We start from the raw sequence: 19592 nt of genomic DNA, 5'->3' as shown, positions 1-19592 counted from the left end.
CTTTCCGGGAGTACTTGCATACGATTGGTGTAGCGCAGAGGTCCATAAGTACTTTCTGTTATTTATTAAAAATTGATGGGGCGGCACATACGTTGCTTAAACGTTACAAAGTAACCAAAGACTAAGACGAACCACTGGAAAACATAGTTTGAAGGGTCTTGACAATAGGCGGCTTAGTATCAATAACGGAAGACGACACGCAGAGATAACGCTTACCCAACGTTTCGCGTGAGCGACGATCGAAAAAACAAAAGAAATAAAATTCTGCCAGACATTTTTCGTAGAAAGGGCATCGAGCAGTGAGCAATAATACAACCTGTGGCTTCTGGCATAAGAAAGGCGTCAAAGGAATGTATTAGGAAAGCATCGTAAAGGAAAGAAGCTTATACATGTCTTTACTTAGAAGAGTGTCTTTCAGATATTGGTGTTCTCTTTTGACATCTGCTTGCAAAAGCGAAATAACGCGTATTATATATCAGGCATGCAGAACAATTACCTTATACGAGTCCGTGTAACGGCTAGCGGGAACTAGAAACACATTTATTACAATGAAATATATGTTTGAGTCCGTTGCGATAGCCATTTCGGTTTCTAGCAGTTATGAATACGCAGATCCACCAAAATCTTTCTTAAAACTATTTGCACGCCTCGTTAAGGAACTTTGTTACGATTCAGCTGACTTTCTATGCAACATATAAATATGTCATGTTATAGTATTTCCCTTGTGTTCAAAGTGTTTCGGGCTTTTTGCTTGAGAAACCTTCTAGATTTAACTCTAATGCATTTTTACCACATATGTGACCTTTGGCGTAAATTACGTTATGCTATAGCTTCAAATATAACTATTATAATGCAATGATGACAGATATACGATTTGGTTGTCTTGTGTTCATTACATAATGTTTATGTACTTTGTTCCTTTATTTAGTTGATGAAATTAGTCAGTATTATCGTAGCTTAAGTGTAAACAAAACGAGCTTTAATAGAAGTCTGAAATTATTTTCAGATCGCATGAGAATGATTCCACGGGTTTTGCTCCTCGGAAGTTGATCTTGCACCTTAAATATCGCATATATTATTTATGTACTTCAGTTACTGTTAGTACGATAAGACTGACTGAGTCCTAAAAATCTACATGGCTCTCTGATCGTGGTAATTAATTTTTTTTTTGAAGGGCCACTGAGTACAGCTTGTTTGTAGACGTCAGGCCTTTCGTACAAGCCTATATCTAACTGTAATGCTGTACAGTTTCAGCCGCCGCTCCATTGCATCTACTACGTTATCACAGGGCTCAAGTAAATAATTGCAGATATGCAGTAGGCCCCGTTTTGTTCTACAGGCATACTGATACAATAACACGCTTGTTTCTTTAACGGAGTAACGCAGACGGTTTGAAATGTACTGGCCCCGTTATAGAATCTGCATATATAGCGGACTCGATGGCCCGCTATTTCCAAACCTTTCACCAGTGCTTCAGAGCGTTTCCTTGGCATCATTTGGTGTGTTAAATATAACCTTTGTTATACGACCAGAACTAGTCAATAAACATAATTTTACTATGTTACACCAAGTCGTTTGTTTCATCTGGGCGTAATTCAGAGCTTATGTCAGTATCCTTCACATGGTCAATGCTTTTCGCGGTTTGCGCGTCTAAAATGAGAATTGTTCTGATGCTTTACTTCTAGTACTATATATAAACAAATAACGATATTTCAACAAGCCATCTTTGTTTGTACGTGCTAGAAATGTCGTTCTTGACAATCATGTTTATTCAATACAGCCAATATTTACACGATTGTGCCTTATATTTGGAGTATGCACTATTATTTCGTTATTTTCGAAATATTCTATCTTTAATCTATAAATAATTTTTCAGCAATAATCGTGCATCAAACATTTTGGCATTTTAGGCTATTTCGATGAAATTTTAAGCCATTTCAATCTAAAAACTATTATGGATATGCCGGTTTGCCTCGGTAAAGCCTCCCGCAGCTTCTGCAGCACTTATAAAAATTGGCAACATCGTAGATTGTCGATTTTGGGTAATAAAAAAAGGCGATTTTCAATTCTGGTTGAATCAGCGCGGAAATATTGCCGAATAGCTGACCCTTGCTGAAGTTTCGAAAACGAGACACTGTTCTTCGCCATTAAAAGTTTGTTACTAAGGGCCTCTGGCAGTTTCGGTTGGCACCAGGAGTAGCGAATAAAAGGCCTCCTCATTACCAAAATTTTCCCAATTTGAGTATTATGCTTGACCTAGTGTGTTAGATAAAAACATAATGAACTGTACTCTGTAATAGCCGTTAACACTCATGGTGGCATCAAATAGATATCAATCAATAATTGGTGCAATTTATGGTGATGTTTGGCTATTTCTTATACGCCAAAGTACCGTTCGTTCATTGTGTTCACGACAAGCGGTTCGTGCACGATTTTTTTTTGTCCTGGTTCTGTAAGCTTTCCATTATCCGAACATGTATATATATCTCAATGCAACAGTCATTGTTGATACTACCTACTTAATAAATACTTGACTTTCATTAATGGCCGTACTAAAGGTGTTATGGCCAAGCTAAGTGTTTCGTTTGCTACTGCGCCTTCAAAGGGCTAGCGCTGTTTCGTCTACGCTTATGGACACCCATCTTTGTACGATAAGCATTTCAAATGTCAATTCGATTAGAATTTTTTTTCCTGGAAGAGCCACAATTATTAGAAACGCGTTTGGTACGACGTTGCGTTGGTATATCTGCATCTACAACCAAATTCTATACCGAAAAAGCGGTCCCAAGAGTCGCACGCGTTTCCAGTATGTTCCAAACCCCTTCTGATGTCCACCTTCTTAATTCGCATCTGTTCACTAAAACGCCTTGAACAAGCTGGTTAGAACACAAAAAGATTCCCGTCCACATATCCATACGAGCCGCCTTTGAAGGAAGGGAGTGTCTCATGAGAAAAATTTAGATAAGTGCTACTCTTTGCAAAAAACGTGTTTCTAGTTAACAGATTCGTGTTTATTTTATTACAATTACAGATAACGTGAGAGATAACGAGAGAAAGAAAAAAACGTAATTATTCTAGATGCCGCGCCCTTTACAATATTTTGAATGGCAGCGGATTGCAGGTGCCACAATATTCAGTCCGAACTGGACGAAATGTTGACTAGGAATAATATTGAATACGGACGAAATACAAAGATACAGAGGGTTTCTCTAGTTAGACATAACACGTTACTCCATCGTGATAGAATTGTCCTTCCGAAATACCGTTTAAGGTACCGAGATAACAGCACATATCGTTACATTGAAGACAGACCCTAGATATTTTGATGTATGCCGTTTCCTCGATCCTAAGAGCAAATACAAGAATGTAAAGACATGTCATTTCTATCATACTGCTATAATCAACAAAATCATATTTTTCCCTGTGTAATTACCTGCTCTACTCGTATATAATTTGCGGTATAGATTTTAAGGGAGAAAAATGATCATGCTTCGTGTTCTCGTTTAAGGTCAGCCACCTGAACCAAGACCGTGTACTAAATCACTAGGAAAATTCAATAGTAAAACTGCCTGTACGCAATGTTATATCCGAGTCTAGGTTCCTAATTTTTTTTGGGAATATTGTAAGTAACAGCCCGACTAGGGGATTGCCTGGGCATAAGAGCCAATACCATTAAATTATACATATATATATATATATATATATATAATGTGAAATGGTGTTTGGTATTACGAATATTAACTAATCGATCACAATGCTCATTCAATAGTAATGATACATAAAGTCATAGAGGGCTCTTAACTAAGGATATGAAGGTTAAGTTTTTATACATAATTTGGAATTACATAGCGCTAATACTTTTGTATGAAGATGTATCTGTTAGCGGGCTTACTCTTCGACAAATTTGGATACTGATCTTTGCTTGGCGACAGCAACACTGTTATTTTTTTTTCTTGTATGTATTTAATAGTGAGTGTTGGTTTGTCAACAGCATAGATAATAATTGCAACTTAATGAATAATAATAATAGCAATATAAACGTATGCGCAAATTAAATTTGCTGGTATAGGGAAATTCTATTGGAGAAACATTTCGAGTCGAGAAGCTCCTTGACAAATGAACCCTTCCATCTATATTGATTACTGAACAGATTAGTAAAAACGTTACATACGGGGCTCTCAATTTCAATAGCTTGTTTTTTAGAGCGGTGTTTTTTAGAAATCGTGTACTATTTACAACATTGTTCAGGCGAAATAAGACTAGGAGCTTCTTCGGAACATATTTTGATACAAATACGTGCTGTTGTCGTTAATGTTATTATATCATTCAACTCTGGCACGACTAACAGCCCTTAGAAATTACCCATTTTTTGTTATAATAAAGCGTTGCCTATTAAATTCAAAGCCATATAAGGTGACTGGGTTCTGAAACAATGCAAAACTAATACCGCTCGACGGACCTACAACTCGATACATTTATCTTATAATTATCTCTTAGCTGATATCAATTGTGTTAATTAGTTTCGTATGCATCGCGGATTTAAATCTAGATATCTGCGTAAAACGTTCTTACAGAGATCTTTTGCACAAAAAGGTATCGCAGAATATGCAAGGAGGCCGTGAGGCGAAATCAGAAAGACATGTATGAATGATGCTGCGTTGTTGTAGGACCTCGCGGCGTATGAGTTCCGTAGTAGTGGAGTCGGAACAGACTCTAAAGCTTGGAACTGCGATGCACGCGTTAGCTTGCGACCTTTATCATACCGCAGCAACAACGTCCTTGTTGGTTGACTCGCCGGTTATCGATGTGTGCTCTAATCTCGGTACTGTGCCGCCTCTTTTCAGCCTCCTATCCCAGAATCTCCACTCGAACAATCGGAAACATCCAACTTACTGAGTTACTACGATAACTTGACTATGTTATGGAAAGGTTAAGGTTATGGAAATGAACTTAATCAGTGGACAACGCTTTATTTCAGAATATATGCTCTAATATCTGCGGGAGACCATCAGCCAGATGCCGATCGAAGAAAGTCGAAGCCCGCGCATGAGCCTAGTGCATAGAAAAGAAAAAAAACTCAGTTTTGTTAGTGCCTTTGTAAGCTGGTACGAGCCTTTATTCTGACAAGACTTATTTGCTCAAATCGTTTATCTTTTAAATTTAGCTTTTGCGTAACCTGATCAATTCATATGGTCCGATAGTGATGACCTTCATTTAATAAATTGCTTCAGTCGTTTTTGGGGCTAACTTGTTAGCAAATACGTACCATAGTAGTTACTAGTAATTCATTAGCTTGGACCAACTTTACTGCGTTCCGACCTGAACACCATCCGGGCAAGAAGAGTTACTTTTACTCAAATCGCTAGTAGCCTGCGACGACACGTGACTCGATATTTTTCTCGTCCGCTCCAGGTCGAGTATATGCTAAAAAGGGACCAAAAATGCCTTTTGTGCGCCAATCACGAGACGATGTAGGTCAAATCTGAAACAGTTATATCATTGGACATACATACAAGCTATATGTTAATGATGCTCAAACCAAATTAGCTTGTTGGAACAAGATGACATCTTGTTCACGCAAGGCCTTTCAATAGGGCGTGCCCCACCAGTGTGCAAAAAATGATAAATCTTAATATGGGGAGCCTTCGCGAGAAAATATCCGGATAATAAAGATGAACAATAGTGCCTATATTTTGAGTATGTTGACACTGATTTAGCAAAAGATAAAAAAGTTGAAAAAGAGCGTGTCACATAAAGCGAACCCAACGTTAACGATTATTTGCGTTGCAGTTAGTTAATAGCCTCGCCTTCAAGCGTGTGCTTGAATCGTTAGTTCCAGCCAAGTGAAATGTGTTTTTTCCGTTTGTGATACACAGATTCAGTGAATCCTTAATGGCGGTAGTCTCCATACTCTAGCTAATACAAACCAATATATCCTTGTAAATTATAAGTACGCGTATTCTATATAGACGGCTTCTGTGTACATAACATTTGTTTAATTTGCCAAGACTACGACATGCGCTGGTGTCCCAATGGAAGATAGCTTAAAGGCTGGTCAAAAACAAAATGCGTCAGTTCGCGTGTAAAGGTACGTTAACGTGAGACTATTGCTTAATGTGTACCTACACTAAGGACAAGCTTTACAGATGGCAATTCTGCGGGAAACCTTTTAACCAAGGCGGCTAGCTCTATTGCCACGGATGCACCGACCGAGAAGTGTCCATTTGCTTCTGCTTATAAACGTGAGTTGGCAAAGGATGTCTAAGTAAAGTATTCATATTCGTACTGCCTGCGAGCCTGCATTCGAGCCTGCGATCGCCTGCCATGGCATTAAGACGATCTGTAAAAGAATCCATCCGGCGAGTAAAAGGGTGTACTTCTGCATTAATTTAAACGAGATGCTAGTTTAAGGCTACATTTAGCAGCTTGTTATCGCGAGAAGGATGTCCTTAAATGAGACCTGTGCAAGATGGTATTCAGGACAAAGGTTATCATTACCTGGCAAAGCGATAAGGCACAACCTTACTATTCGATTTCAATAATCAAGACCAACTACACCGGTTGTTTTAGGATAACGCTGGGATAATATGCTCAGACTGGCAGCAGTTTTTTTATGTATAAACAGTCGTTACTTGGTCAGTCCCAGTAGAGGGCTTTTCATATTCCTGTTGTATGATATTCATCCCTCTGTCCTAAACTGTTATTCAGTCCCTATCATACTATCATTATATATATATATATATATAAATATATATATATATATATATATATATATATATATATATAATACTACCATTTTAAGGTACTGCGTTGTGAGTACAGCATTTCGTGTATAGCCTTTGTGACCAGTGTATTTCGCTGTAACCTTGCGCTGTTCCAAAGATTCTCACCAAAATCGTTCGGGTATCGACGGTCGTTGTACTACCTGCTCACCATATGTGAAACGAGGTACTGCACATCATTTTCACCTGTTTTTATACTCTACGCGAACATATACAGAGGTCATTGATCATTTAACTCATCTTCGGTCCACATCGAATACCGTTAAACGGATAGTACGTATGGCAGCTGTGATTTAAAACTGTTTGACAGTTGTTTATTAAGCCTTATTATTTGCTTCTTATTAAAGCCATAATATCGAAGCCGGATCAAAAAAAAAGGCTAATTTTTTTGGGTCGTAGGTACTTCGAGAGCTTTACCTTGGCTTTTCTGCCGAAGTTCTCCTTTAAAATATCACTTCCAAATTTTTCATTGCACCTCATTGAAAGCCTCCTGCATGCTCACAACGACCGTATTTACCGACCACTCTGCTCGGCAGAGTGTTTGAACGAAGTTCTCTGCTGCTTGCTCGTATGAGCGCCGTGGTGCAAACACGTGTGACGACCTATGAAGGCAATTAAAATCATGCGTACATTTGTAATTTTGTGTCAGGCGAGCTCTGTAAATTTTCGGTAATCTTTGAAGTTCGCATTTTTTCTAGAAGAGTATTTTCATACCTACGGTTTCTTCCATTTGTCTAATATTTCCATCGTTAATTACTTCAGTTTTGGTCATACGAACTAATTTCGTCGTTGGCTTCCCTAAGCTTAATGTCGCTTTACCCAGTGCCTTACATACTCGTGTAAAAACCCAGGGTTATTTTTTACCTAGCCAAACCTTATGCGCAATTTAGCTTATTTGCTGCTTTATTAGTCATTCATAGAAGCGTCGTTCTTACACATGTCTGTTACAATTGTTACATTGTAGGGGTATTCGATTAATATAATCATCGTACGCAATAGGACCTGGGTCCAAGATGTCGAGTTAAATGTTTTTACATCTGTTTTTTAAATGGTTTTACATAGGTCGCTGCAAAAACGCCTAAATTCAGCTCCATATTAAGCCGCCATTTGTCTAGACTTCACTTGACCACTCTTAGTGCTCTCACCCGTTAATGAATCCTACCGAAATTTGTTAATTAAATGCTTCCAAAGGTAATAAGAAAGTCTTGCACGAAAAAAAAAAGTCCTAAAAAAGGGCTGCCACAACCGTTTATCGAAGGCATACGTAAAAAACTCGTTCTGGTGACAAGTCTTACAAGTACTCCTATAGGGAGCCCTTCAATCAAAAGTGTAACCTGTTTTTTTCTAAACACGTACCTACCAAGGCGTCACCTTTTAATACATGTAAAAAAAAGGTACTGTCAAACACGCGCATGAGTCTTCAACCTGGGCAGGTGTTTCTTTCAGGGCTGACCTTGTCCACCTCTACTTAGGACGAACCGTAAACTAATCCATTTGAGCAATTTGCCGCCCGGCTCATACGTAAGAGCAAATATTGCTTTTCGGGTTGATGCTACGTTTAACTATGGTTTGCAACCATCAGGAGGGCATTCAAATGTGAAAAACAAAAACAAAACGCCACTGTGACTTGTTGCACCAGGGAGCAAAATAAAAACTAAATAATAATAAACAAAAATAACTAGATGAGAACAATTCTGTGCAGTCGCAAGAAAAATCTATTTTCAAGAGAAAAAAAAAACTCAACGGCAAGGTATTTAACCTCCTTCACTTATAGCAAAAATGCAGAGACGCAATGTAGAAGGAACTTCAATCTCGTCTGTTAGCTAGCGATACTTATAACGTTTGTGAGATTGTATGCTCCATAATATACATGTTACGGTACATAATATTATCTTGTTATAATTGTGTTTTACCAGGCGAGTTTTGTTGGGATTTATTAATCGAACAGTCACCTGAATGATCATTTGTTTTTTGTTATTTTTTTGCAAATAAAAATAAAATAATCAATTTAACTTTCGCTCAGCACAATTTGTTATATTTGATAATCTATTGAAGATTTAATAAATAGTTAAATAATGAGGCTTCTTTAAAAGTCTCCGAGCATGTAGCGTAACTAGGATCAACTTTGAAGCGATTCGCTGGGTAAATTTCTAACAAAAGTGACCAACGACTATTTTGCTGAGTACTTGGAAAATTTCATGGCATGGTAGTTAATCCGTATATTGAGATACATTTGTAATCACAATGAACTGAATCTGTCAATGATTTGTAAGAATAAACCCTATTCGTATCTCTCGCAACAATAAACTCAGAAATTAGTAGGTTATTTTATCTTGCGAAGTGTACCACACAGCTTCAGGTTCTAATCTTCAAAAAATTAGAAAAATCTTCGCGAAGCTACTTTCCCTCTTAAGTAAAACTAAAAATTTTCCGTAGAACCTAACGTCGTTTATTTTTGTTTAGTCGACTGACTGGCCACTTAGTTTCGGTGCTATCGATAAATTAAATAATGTTTGCTGTGCTTATCCAGTTACAAAGAACACAAAAAATAAGAATGTTTCAATGAAAAAAAAGGTACGCCAGGAAAGTTTTTGTTAGCTATTATTATTATTATTATTAGAACAATTACAACGAATGAAACTTGCATATGATTTGGGGAAAAATATATAAAAGGTATAATGGTGATGAAGGTGTTTCGGCGACGCTAACGATTTGTCGTGCGAAAAGGTTGTTTCTAATTAAGATCTGTAATAATTTTTATAATTATACGTTGGACAGACGGAGTTACTTCTAGCATAAAAACCCAAAGAGTACATGATTATTTTTGTTTACTCTACAGAAGGATGTTACAACGGTGATAGGCACTCCAGTCTGACGGCCAAGCGTAAAGGTAGGCCCATTCGAAACGGAATTCTACACGAGACTGTGGAAATATGTTGTTATCGAAGAATATGATCGATGTTCAATTTGACCTTGAGATGACAAGCAAGATGTCGGCGCAGTACGCGCGCGACTAAGGCCTCGATACATGAGCACGGATTCTACAATTATTTTTTTGCCTGAGTTTTCGATTTTTTCGCCTGAGATTTTGACGTAAGGTTAATACGGAAACCTAATTATAGTTATTTTCGTAGAGTAAAATAAGTGTTTTTATATTAGATATTTATTAAAGCGTCTCAAAGATCTTAACGTTACGTTTATACAGGCGTATATGAAACGCATGACGGTATTAATACGTACGATTTTTTACCTTTCCTTTTCTATTGAATCAGTACATCGTTTAAACTTGAAGTTATAGAAATACGAGTGTTCAAAAACATTATGTCTGGCATATATAAAGTAATATAAAAAAATCACTACGCAGTAAAGAAGGTTAGTAATATTTTTCCATCGACCCATCAAGCAATTTTTTTCAATTTTCCGGTGGCTGATTGTCACTAGACGTTTCTTAACCTGTCGAATGAACTACGTCTATTCTTGCAAACGTTTAATTTCCGTGTAAATGGTTACATTCGAAGATTCAGTTCGGGGTATTCCAATTCACAATACCATAGAGCGAAGCTTCTTTAGATATTCGCTGTATAATCCTTCTCGACACACGTCTGTCCTTATACATTTAGTTGCACGCTGAAGGATGGCGTCCCGAGTTCGCTATCATTCAGTCTATTGTTGCGGCGTCTTCAGCGCCGCCATTCTTCATGGTGTCTTCATGGTGAAATTTTCTGGAAGTGAAGCGATAAAGGAACACGTCTTACAATCAAATCGGCCGACCAAAGGCTATCATAAGTTCCCGATAACAGAGCTAACGATTGCCTTAACAGCGCAGCCGAGAGAAATCTCAACAATTATATATACACAATCTTATATCCCAAATGCTTCTGTCACTTGAGGAAGACAAAACTAAATTTTTAACTGATCAGGTAGAAGAATCGATTTTAGGTTTGAAGGTGAGCGACCTATATCGACCGCCCTGCAAGTTCTAGATTGTCGTACGGGAATGTCGATGTTAATCGACAACGATGTTTTTCTCGATTGCTTCTACTATGAGTATCTACAGTCTGGCATGTCACTCCGTGAAAATAGGACGATGGTTCTGTTTTGGCTGCAAAGACTTCGTGTCCAAAACGATCATTAAGCTACTATGTAATATTTAGTCGTGTTATTTCAGATCTTATATCTGGATCCGTTGTTAGGCCTTACCTCGATCAACTGACCCCCCCCCCCCCCCCATAAACGTTCTGTCCGTTCCTCCCTGAATTCGTATTTAAATACATCAGCATACTTTCCTGTTTTTTGCGATAACATGAATACCGAGTTCATCTTTACTAATACTTAGTTTAGGTCTCCATGAAGAATTCGAAAAAGCCTACACATTAGTGAGAAGATCCTCGATGCTTTTTTCTGATAGATTTTACTCGATCATAGACAAGTAATATAGTGCTATTATCATGCTATTATCTTAGCTAGAGCGTTATACGATTAATATCAGCTAAACAAGAGTTAGAAGGAAATACCTAGCCTATATGGGCTAACAATTATTTACTTTAAACGTAGGCTTTTCTACTATGTGACTTATCTATTAACGCAGAACTATCAATGAAAGGCGGCTATGTGTTTGGTTCTATACGTAGGTCATCCGACAAAGCTAGAGGGACAATGCCGGACCTTCGTGAGATGCTTGTAGCTTCAATTGCCAGCTTGATTTCAAGTTATAGTTCGTTTAGCGTGGTTACATTCATCGGGTCGAAATTGTTGAAATACTGATGTATCAAGGAATCGTATCGTATGCCAGAGGCAAGTGGGAACTGCGACAAAATCGACATGCGGCACAATGGTCACTGAAAAGTTCATCTACATAACAAAGACGCCTATTAAATTTGCAATTGTTTTTACAGCTTCCCTATAAGATAAATAGTTAATGGCTTCCAGTTAAACATACTCGAAGTTAATTACCCAGACAATCCTAAAAGTGATCATGCAATTATAGTGACTTTTAATAAAGGCAATTTACTTCCAGTCCGTTTTGAGAGGTATATTAGCTCTGGGACTAGAACTAACTATATCAGACAATTGATTGTCTTGGTTTTCTATTACTTAATACGTTGAAACCATAGGAAGCTGTATGAATGGGTGTATGGCACATTCAGTGGTGCAACTTCAAAATAGTAATTTGCTTTCGGTTGACTTCTTAAGATGCACCCTCATATCAAGCGAAACTGTGTTGTGAAATTAAACTGGTTCAATTGACTGCTTGGGCTATAGCCTAAAAAGAGCTTACTTAGAGACCCAGGTTTGCTCAAAGAGGGGAGCAAGCATTTAAAATTTCTGGCCCGTATTGAACTCTAAAACGCTTCAAGTTTAGTAGTATTCTTTCTAAAAACGCAACATTGTCTCACAAAGACGCAACTGTCTTCACGTTCGTAGAGGCTTACGGATAACTACGTAGCTCTGGTAAGTCTTTTACACAAAGATATATAAGACGTATTTCGATAAATTGTTTTTGCGGCATTAAACAGGTCAGTTAAAACCAGAACAACGTATTGGGCCAGAGTAACAGGCAATTTCAGTTGTCAGAGTACACCGCAATGCTCCTGGACCGTAAGCATTTTCAAACATATACGATACAACCCGCATAAATACACAGCGCCGGTACAACGGGTTCAGAAACGGGTAATCTCTGATGACTTTCACGAAACAGATTCATGCTTTACTGCAAGTGGCGGAAAAAAGCAGGCAAAAGAAATAAGCTTATATCCTAAGGAGCGTACGTGGAAACACCAGGGGCGCTCAGTTTTGAACCGTATCAAGAGAAACATTCCTTATCTGGGCATTCATTGAACAGCGATGTACTGAGATACCCGACGGTGCTTAAAGGTTCTGCCTGGTGAGTCCCAGCGAGTGGTTCAGAATATAAAGTTAAAGTTAAGGTCACACGACAGACAAGAAGATCGCTCCGCGAATGAAAAGGCCGGATGCTGTCGATTTGAAGGCGCCACGTTCTGGGGACATCGAGCATAGCCAAATAAATGAGGAAACAACATCAGCGAATGGAGCGAACTGAAGTAGAACAGAAAAAATACCGAGAACCAACATGAACATACATTCTTGGGGACAATTTTCAAGCAGGTTACTAGCATGTTGGAAAGAAAAACAGAAAACCCATTTCTGAAATAGAATAGAAAATTGAAGGCCCAAATATGTATTATAGAAAGTAGGAATTAAAGACGACTAGTTATTGTTCAACGAAAGGATTTTTTTATTGAATACTGAAAAACAAAACAATGTACGCCCGTGATGGTGCAGTGGTAACCCTTTTGCCTATTAAGTTTACGTCGAAGTGGAATGGCTTAGGGTCGAAACCCAAACGCAAGCCTAAAGTCCATTTCATGCTGGAAGGGGCCGCCAGCCCAAATACGAAACGGGGCAAAATTCACGTGAATCGAATTCGGGTTGAATAACTCAAAAGTGAGAATGAGAGCTTATTATTACAATATATTTGCATCAAGTCTTGGACAACCGGCGCTTTATCCGCGCCGAGCGTTTTGTAAGCGTATATGTCGTCACTGAAGGTTTTCAAATTCAACAGTAAAGTCAAGTCAGGAATGTATGTAGATCATCCGCGTTTTATCTGATATTCCAGTTTTGGTCAGCGGCCATCTGGAAGGCTGGCTAGCCATCCCCTTTACTAATACCTGATCTGAGGTGGATGTGTTAGAATAATTAGCTTGAAACATCTAATGGCTTAGAAAAAATATTGTGTAAGGCACACTTGTGATCAAGAAGCGAGTGATACGAATTATTTTCGAAACGAACGCTTTTGTTCATTTCTCCAAGTACCTCGCATCGTTTTGTCTTTGTCTTGCCGATCGCCTTCTATTACAAACAGCGGCAAAGTGCGTCACGTAAGCAGTCGATCGTTCAGTATAGGTCTATCTGTGTAAGCGTATTGTAAGAGCGCTTGATCGGAAACAGGACGAAGAATCAATTGTGGTCTTTTACAAGTACCCCTAAGAGACCTCTCTGAAGCTAAAAATGTGGGTTGCTTTCTGAAGCTTAGTTTATGGGGAGGTTGTCTGTGTAGATATTCTTGTCAATCTTAACGACTTTTGAAGGACATCGTTGAATAGAAAACCAGCTATGAAATAATATTCGCTTGGATCTACGTTATCACTTATACTATACAAATAGGATTTTAAGTGTCGCGGAATACCTAAAAAAATAATGGCGTACAGCTTATTTTGTAACTCGCATAAAAAACTGTGGGTTAAATTTTCTTAACTACATCCATGTAATTAAGAAAAAAAAAACCAAGTTTATTTACTACAGTGCATAGATCATATCTCAATGAAGCAATCTTGAGTACCGGATTGATTTTTCGATAATTTGGTCAGTATTGGACCTTCAGGAACGGTTCAACTGATCGTTCAATAATATGGTAAATCGGCCCATTATTTACATTACACTTATTGCATATTTGGAGTAGTTATACACTCACGTTCATACTATAGTGTTTATATATATAGAGTTTAAATTGGAAACCAGGCATAAATGTCTGACAAACTAAGTGTATCGCACTATCTATACATCGATTGCTAAGATTTGTGATCTAGTCACGTGCCTCATCATAAAGTTATCGGGAAATACGAAGGCTCAGTGAATTTGAAACGTGTTATTGAGTTATAAACTTTTGACAATGTATACTGTAAAATCTAAGTTTCCCGAGTGACGTTCTTATTCCAACGAACTCGCAATGCAGTTTCGCCAGATAGGCGTCACAGAAAGGGGAAAACTCGTAGAACCATGTTTTGTTTGTACTCGACGAAATTGAACTGGCGGAAGCAGAGTGACATGGTGGCTACTGGCCAAAAATCGTTTCTAAAACGCGTTCTATTTCCGCTGTTATTTCTCATATATATACATCATTACTATTGTTATTAGACTCCTTGACGGTCCCCATCGACTCAAGCAGCCACAGCGCAATTATATTTCTTTTTTTTTCGGTGATTATCCCTTGATTTCAACGTAGATACGACATGCTCTGCATACTTCGTCCTATCCTAACCTAAAACTGATAGTTGGAGGGCCTAAAAAAAAGAATAATTTCCGTCACGCAACGATATCTTTAGCAGGCTTTAGACAATCGGTTGCCTTATTAACGTTGACGCACAGAAGTAACAGAGCATCGTAGACGGTAGCGTAACCTTTACTGCAGTATTCGGCACATCCCGCATAGGCCCAGAGTGAGCAAACTCATGTGCGCTTGGGTAAATTTCGGTCACGCGTTGATCGGAATCAATTTAGCATCATGTAAACATGATTTACAAAGAAAAAAAAAAACGTCAAATGTTAAATCGAACGTTGGCTATTTGTAAAACACCCTTCGATCCAGTTTGAACTCAGTGAACAGTGGTACTGTTGACCAGAAGTGCTTAACCGTAACACAACGCGTTATGATAGAAATAGTATCCGGAATGATAATAGTTATAACCGGAAACTTTGTGCGCCTTACCTCTACTGGGAGTGGGCATTTTCTAGTGGGTAACGATGTATTCTGCCACCGATTTAAAATCAAGTCAAAAAAAACATTGAGTCCTAATATTAAACCCACCCAAAGTATATAACATTTAGAATATTGTGATATACAATATGGTTAACTAAATCAATACATGTTTCAAATTTTATTTCAGCTACTGTCGTTAAGTGTTGCCTCAGACAACTAGCGAATCTGCTCAGCTAAAGTCTGTTAGCGAATAAGGAGCTGGCCTAATGGGTAGTTAATATAAATAGTATTTGTTATACCTGAAAAGTGCTTTCCCGATAGACACTGTCCAAATTATACAGTCCTCTATTGTGCAAGAAATGCGCGCATCTATACAATTGTACGCTAACCTTCGTTAATAATAAAAAGTGCGAGAAATTAAGGCCACCGCGCATCCACACATACGTCAAGCTTTCACTTTCTACTAGGCGTTTTTCGAAGCATGTTACACACACACTGTCGTTTTCCAGAAGTATTTTGTAACGTTCCATCTTTAACGGACACTTAACTCACGCAATAGACAAGTAGCATATTGATACCATTACCCAATGCCGCCACAAACTACAGCAACCCGACTTCAGCAAACTTCAAAGGAGAATTTTCTACTTGTTCTCGCTTCAAAACTCTAAGTTTTTCTTTTCCTTTTTAATAAACACGCTTCTTCCGAGGGAGCTATCGTTTCATAGGGTTCAAGTAAGACGAACATCCACCAAAGGCACTGCGTCCTTTGCAACCCGTGGGCCGCCAGCTGCGCTGAGAAACTCACATAAAACACTGCTATCCTACATATATAAATGATACTTTTTTTTTATGAACTTACAAACTAGATAATGTCTTAGTTACTTTCTTCCTGTCAGATGTCTGTGACAATTACTTGAGAACCACAAGACGTGAGTCCATATATTCACAGCATGAAAGCATATATTGCACACCGCATATGCCACGCAGCCTACTATGTGTCCACATATTACGTTGCGGGCAAGAGCAGTATGTGTATGCAACACCAGGTTAGTGTCCCAGGCTGACCAGGATCCGCAGCGTTACCAACTAAATCGGCTATTGCTTTTTTTCGTTCTGCTATCACTACATTATATCGATGGTCTCTGTCGGTGACGACAGGACGTTTATAGGATTCCAATATTTTTCTTCTTTGCTTTTATTCGAAAGAAAACCTTTCAGTGGCTGTGGATATGTAATAGGCTAGGTTCCGTTGACTGTCTCTGGCGATCGTCGGCCCTGATGATAGGAGACCAGTTTAAGCATGCTACCCTGGCAAGGCTTAAGGTTACACAAAGCCACGTGAATAGGTCTATAGCGTAACCATTCCAGATGATATATACATTTACATAGATAGAGTGAACGTCGAATACCAAAATATCGGCAGTCCACACGCCGTGTCCATTGAATGTCACCGGCTGGCTAGTTTCTCTGAACGCTGTTCGCTGCATTTCTTTATTCTACGTCGCGCGTATACATATTTGGAAAATGGCCCCTTCGAAATGACCCCAGTAACGTTATTACATATATATATATATATATATATACATGAGAAGGGCCGACTCTTATCAAAATTCATACGTTGCCCGCCGCAAAATCTTTGGGTCCCAATTGCAGCCTTAGCAGAAAATAATGATAACATATATAGAAAAATTAAGACTTGGGTGCAATCCCAACAACAAACGGGTGGTGCAGAACGGCGTCCCGCCATTTCGTCACTTCACAAAACAACGCAGACACGCTCTAACGGATCAGAAAATAGCATATTGCTAAGATTTATTTTGCAGTTTCATTGTATGAAAAAGCGTTTCAGTGCTCAGTTTTAAACAGCATGACTACACTTTTGACATCATTACCTTGCCCATTTCTTGGTGGAACCAAGTCGGCCTTACATTTTGTTTCTTATCGTCGTTTTCCTATGTCAATCATCCGTACGCGCCTAAATTCACTATGCGTGTATGGACGACCTACTTCTTTGTGCTAGGTACGGTTACACAAGCTAGGCACATGCCTACTTATTGCGCGACTTTTTCTGATGAAATCGTAACTGCTTCTAGGTCGACGTACGGTTCTGGCTTAGTTAAGCAATGCGTTAAATGACTTGCTTCTCCCTGCACGGAACAAGGTGCGTCTACGCCCATAATGGAACCTAGAGCACAGCCTATCCTTAACACTAATGGACAAACATGTTACCACTGCACGACTACGTGAAATCGTAACAGATAAACATTATTCCTCAGTAAAGCTCAACTACTACGTAACGTAATTAATATAAAATAACGTAATATAATAAACGTACTATATAACTAATACGTTGTGTAGTATATGGTGTATAGCATAAAAGATGGTTACCATGAAGAATTTTAACTTCAGTTTGTTGTTAATTAGTCGACTTGTTCATATTAATTTAGCTACAAAAAGAGGCTTCCGGATAAAATTTTAGCTAGAGGTTAAGGACAAGGTCGAATTGTATAGCACCGATTCATCGCAGATGTAGGTTTGGCTGTTATACGTAGCCTTAAACTGCTGCTTTGTAATATACTGAGACTCGCTGTATGATCCTGTTTTTCGTAATTGTGTCTGTTATCTAAATTCGTCTTCAAATAAACACATACCTGCCGTGCCGCAGGGTGCACAGCCACTTACAACGAATAAGGGGTTTCAAAAGCTACCTTTGTCGAAGCGGGCTTTGTGGGGAAGCTGATTTGTATTTGAAACAGTAGTGGGCGAATTTCACAGAAGAGCGGGGGCGGTAAGGAAAAACCTCGAAAGCGATTAAATAAGTCTATACGGTAATTGCATTCAAAATGATGAAAGTATAGGTAATGGAAAGCACGTAATGGTTTCCAGTTAGAGCTCAAAAAGTCAACACATTGAGCCGGCTGCTTCCACTCGGGTATCAATGCAGAACCAACGGAGTCTACTATATAGACTTATTACACTTCAGTGATATGTGGGAGGCCGTTTTGCTATTCAGGTGGCCTTTAAAATCCAATCGTTCAAAAAAAAAACTTACACAAGCCACGAGCACTTCAGTATGTCTTCCTCAAAAAGCTTACGCTGTAACAGACGATTGGTACTCCCGAAATTATGAACGGTCACAGTAAAGCGGCCCAAGATCCGCAGCACGGCTGCTTTTGGAGTTCTCGCCATTCCGTCTTAGTGCTCACGTGTTCCCGTAGGATACCTCAAATGTAATATATACCACTCATGTAGAAAGCAAATAGAATTAGTTATTTTGCTAGTCAATATAGTCTTGACTTAGCACATTTAAACGCATAGACTCAAACCTTCGGTTTTTTATTTCACGGCATTTTTCTTCTCAGTCACTCGTCAAGCAGAAGCGACCACATCTGAATATGTTGAGGCTGCGTCGGCTATATAAAGCGACATCTACGTATGTGTTCAACTATTAAATTTAAAGCTTTTTACAGATAGATTAGTGAAGCAGCTATTTTTTATTATACAGCGGGTTCATAGACGTAGTTTTTTGCGGACAATACAACCGTCTAATCTACTTGTTGACTGGGTACGGTACATGCCCACATGATCGGGCAGCATGGCGAATTGGTCGTGCAATACAATTAAATGTAAGTCACCTTTATTAGGTCATCATGTTCGACAATAAAAGGCTCAATGTGTAATTAGGAAAAGCATCGAATAGTAATAAAAATATAGGCCTCGTTATATACCATTTATACAAATATAGTTGTTTTCTATCTAAAGGATAATATTTGACAAAGTCGATACTTTTTATGAGATCTACGTTCCATACGTTTACGCTCGTCTGAGAATACACGCAAGCACGTAGTTTTAGAATTTGAGAACCTCAGGGCATTTAAGTTTATATAGTGTGTTTCATAGAAAATATATATATGCTAGAAGATTCGTAGCTTTTGTCTGAAAGCAGAAGTTTTTGCACGTTTAAATATAAGGATACTCGATATTAAAGGAAAAGAGCGTGCTGCCTGTTCCGTAAGGGGTAGGCACGTAAGATTGACAAGTTCGAAATGCAATCTGACTATTTTTCATTCAGTATTACCTCCAAAACTTACATGACAAACAATGAGAATTTTTCTTTTTAAGTGTAACCTTGCCACTGGCAGAACACCTACCGTTGCGCACTAAAAACCTACCATAGCACAGGTTGAACCTGCTTACATTATTCCAGGAACAAGCTCTAAATAGGACGGTATTTTTCCTTGTTTCAGTTACTTCTTGGATACAAACCAATTTAAATTCGACTTTGGCCGAAAGCATAATCTAACAGCGTA

The 19592-nt window shown here is 38.5% G+C and overlaps 1 long non-coding RNA gene across 4 annotated transcripts; it reads right to left on the bottom strand.

The window, feature by feature from the left end:
• Positions 1-732: 732 nt before the first annotated feature.
• LOC147754360 (uncharacterized) lies at positions 733-16545 on the bottom strand. Of its 4 annotated transcripts, XR_015317461.1 has the most exons (7): positions 16142-16545; positions 10332-10504; positions 7200-7384; positions 6127-6340; positions 5267-5482; positions 4573-5052; positions 733-3346 (listed from the first exon to the last, which is right to left on the bottom strand). It is a non-coding gene; the product is annotated as an uncharacterized LOC147754360 (long non-coding RNA). The 4 variants fall into 4 exon arrangements; XR_015317459.1 differs by having other exon boundaries at positions 733-5052; XR_015317460.1 differs by lacking the exon at positions 6127-6340 and having other exon boundaries at positions 733-5052; positions 16142-16544.
• Between the last annotated feature and the right edge of the window lie 3047 nt (positions 16546-19592).

The sequence above is a fragment of the Varroa destructor genome, unplaced genomic scaffold, assembly GCF_002443255.2.
Source record: "Varroa destructor unplaced genomic scaffold, Vdes_3.0 BEIS01000007.1, whole genome shotgun sequence".
Taxonomy (NCBI): Eukaryota; Metazoa; Arthropoda; class Arachnida; order Mesostigmata; family Varroidae; genus Varroa; species Varroa destructor.
Note: the sequence above shows the minus strand (reverse complement) of the source record. Positions and strands in the feature narration are given on the sequence as shown.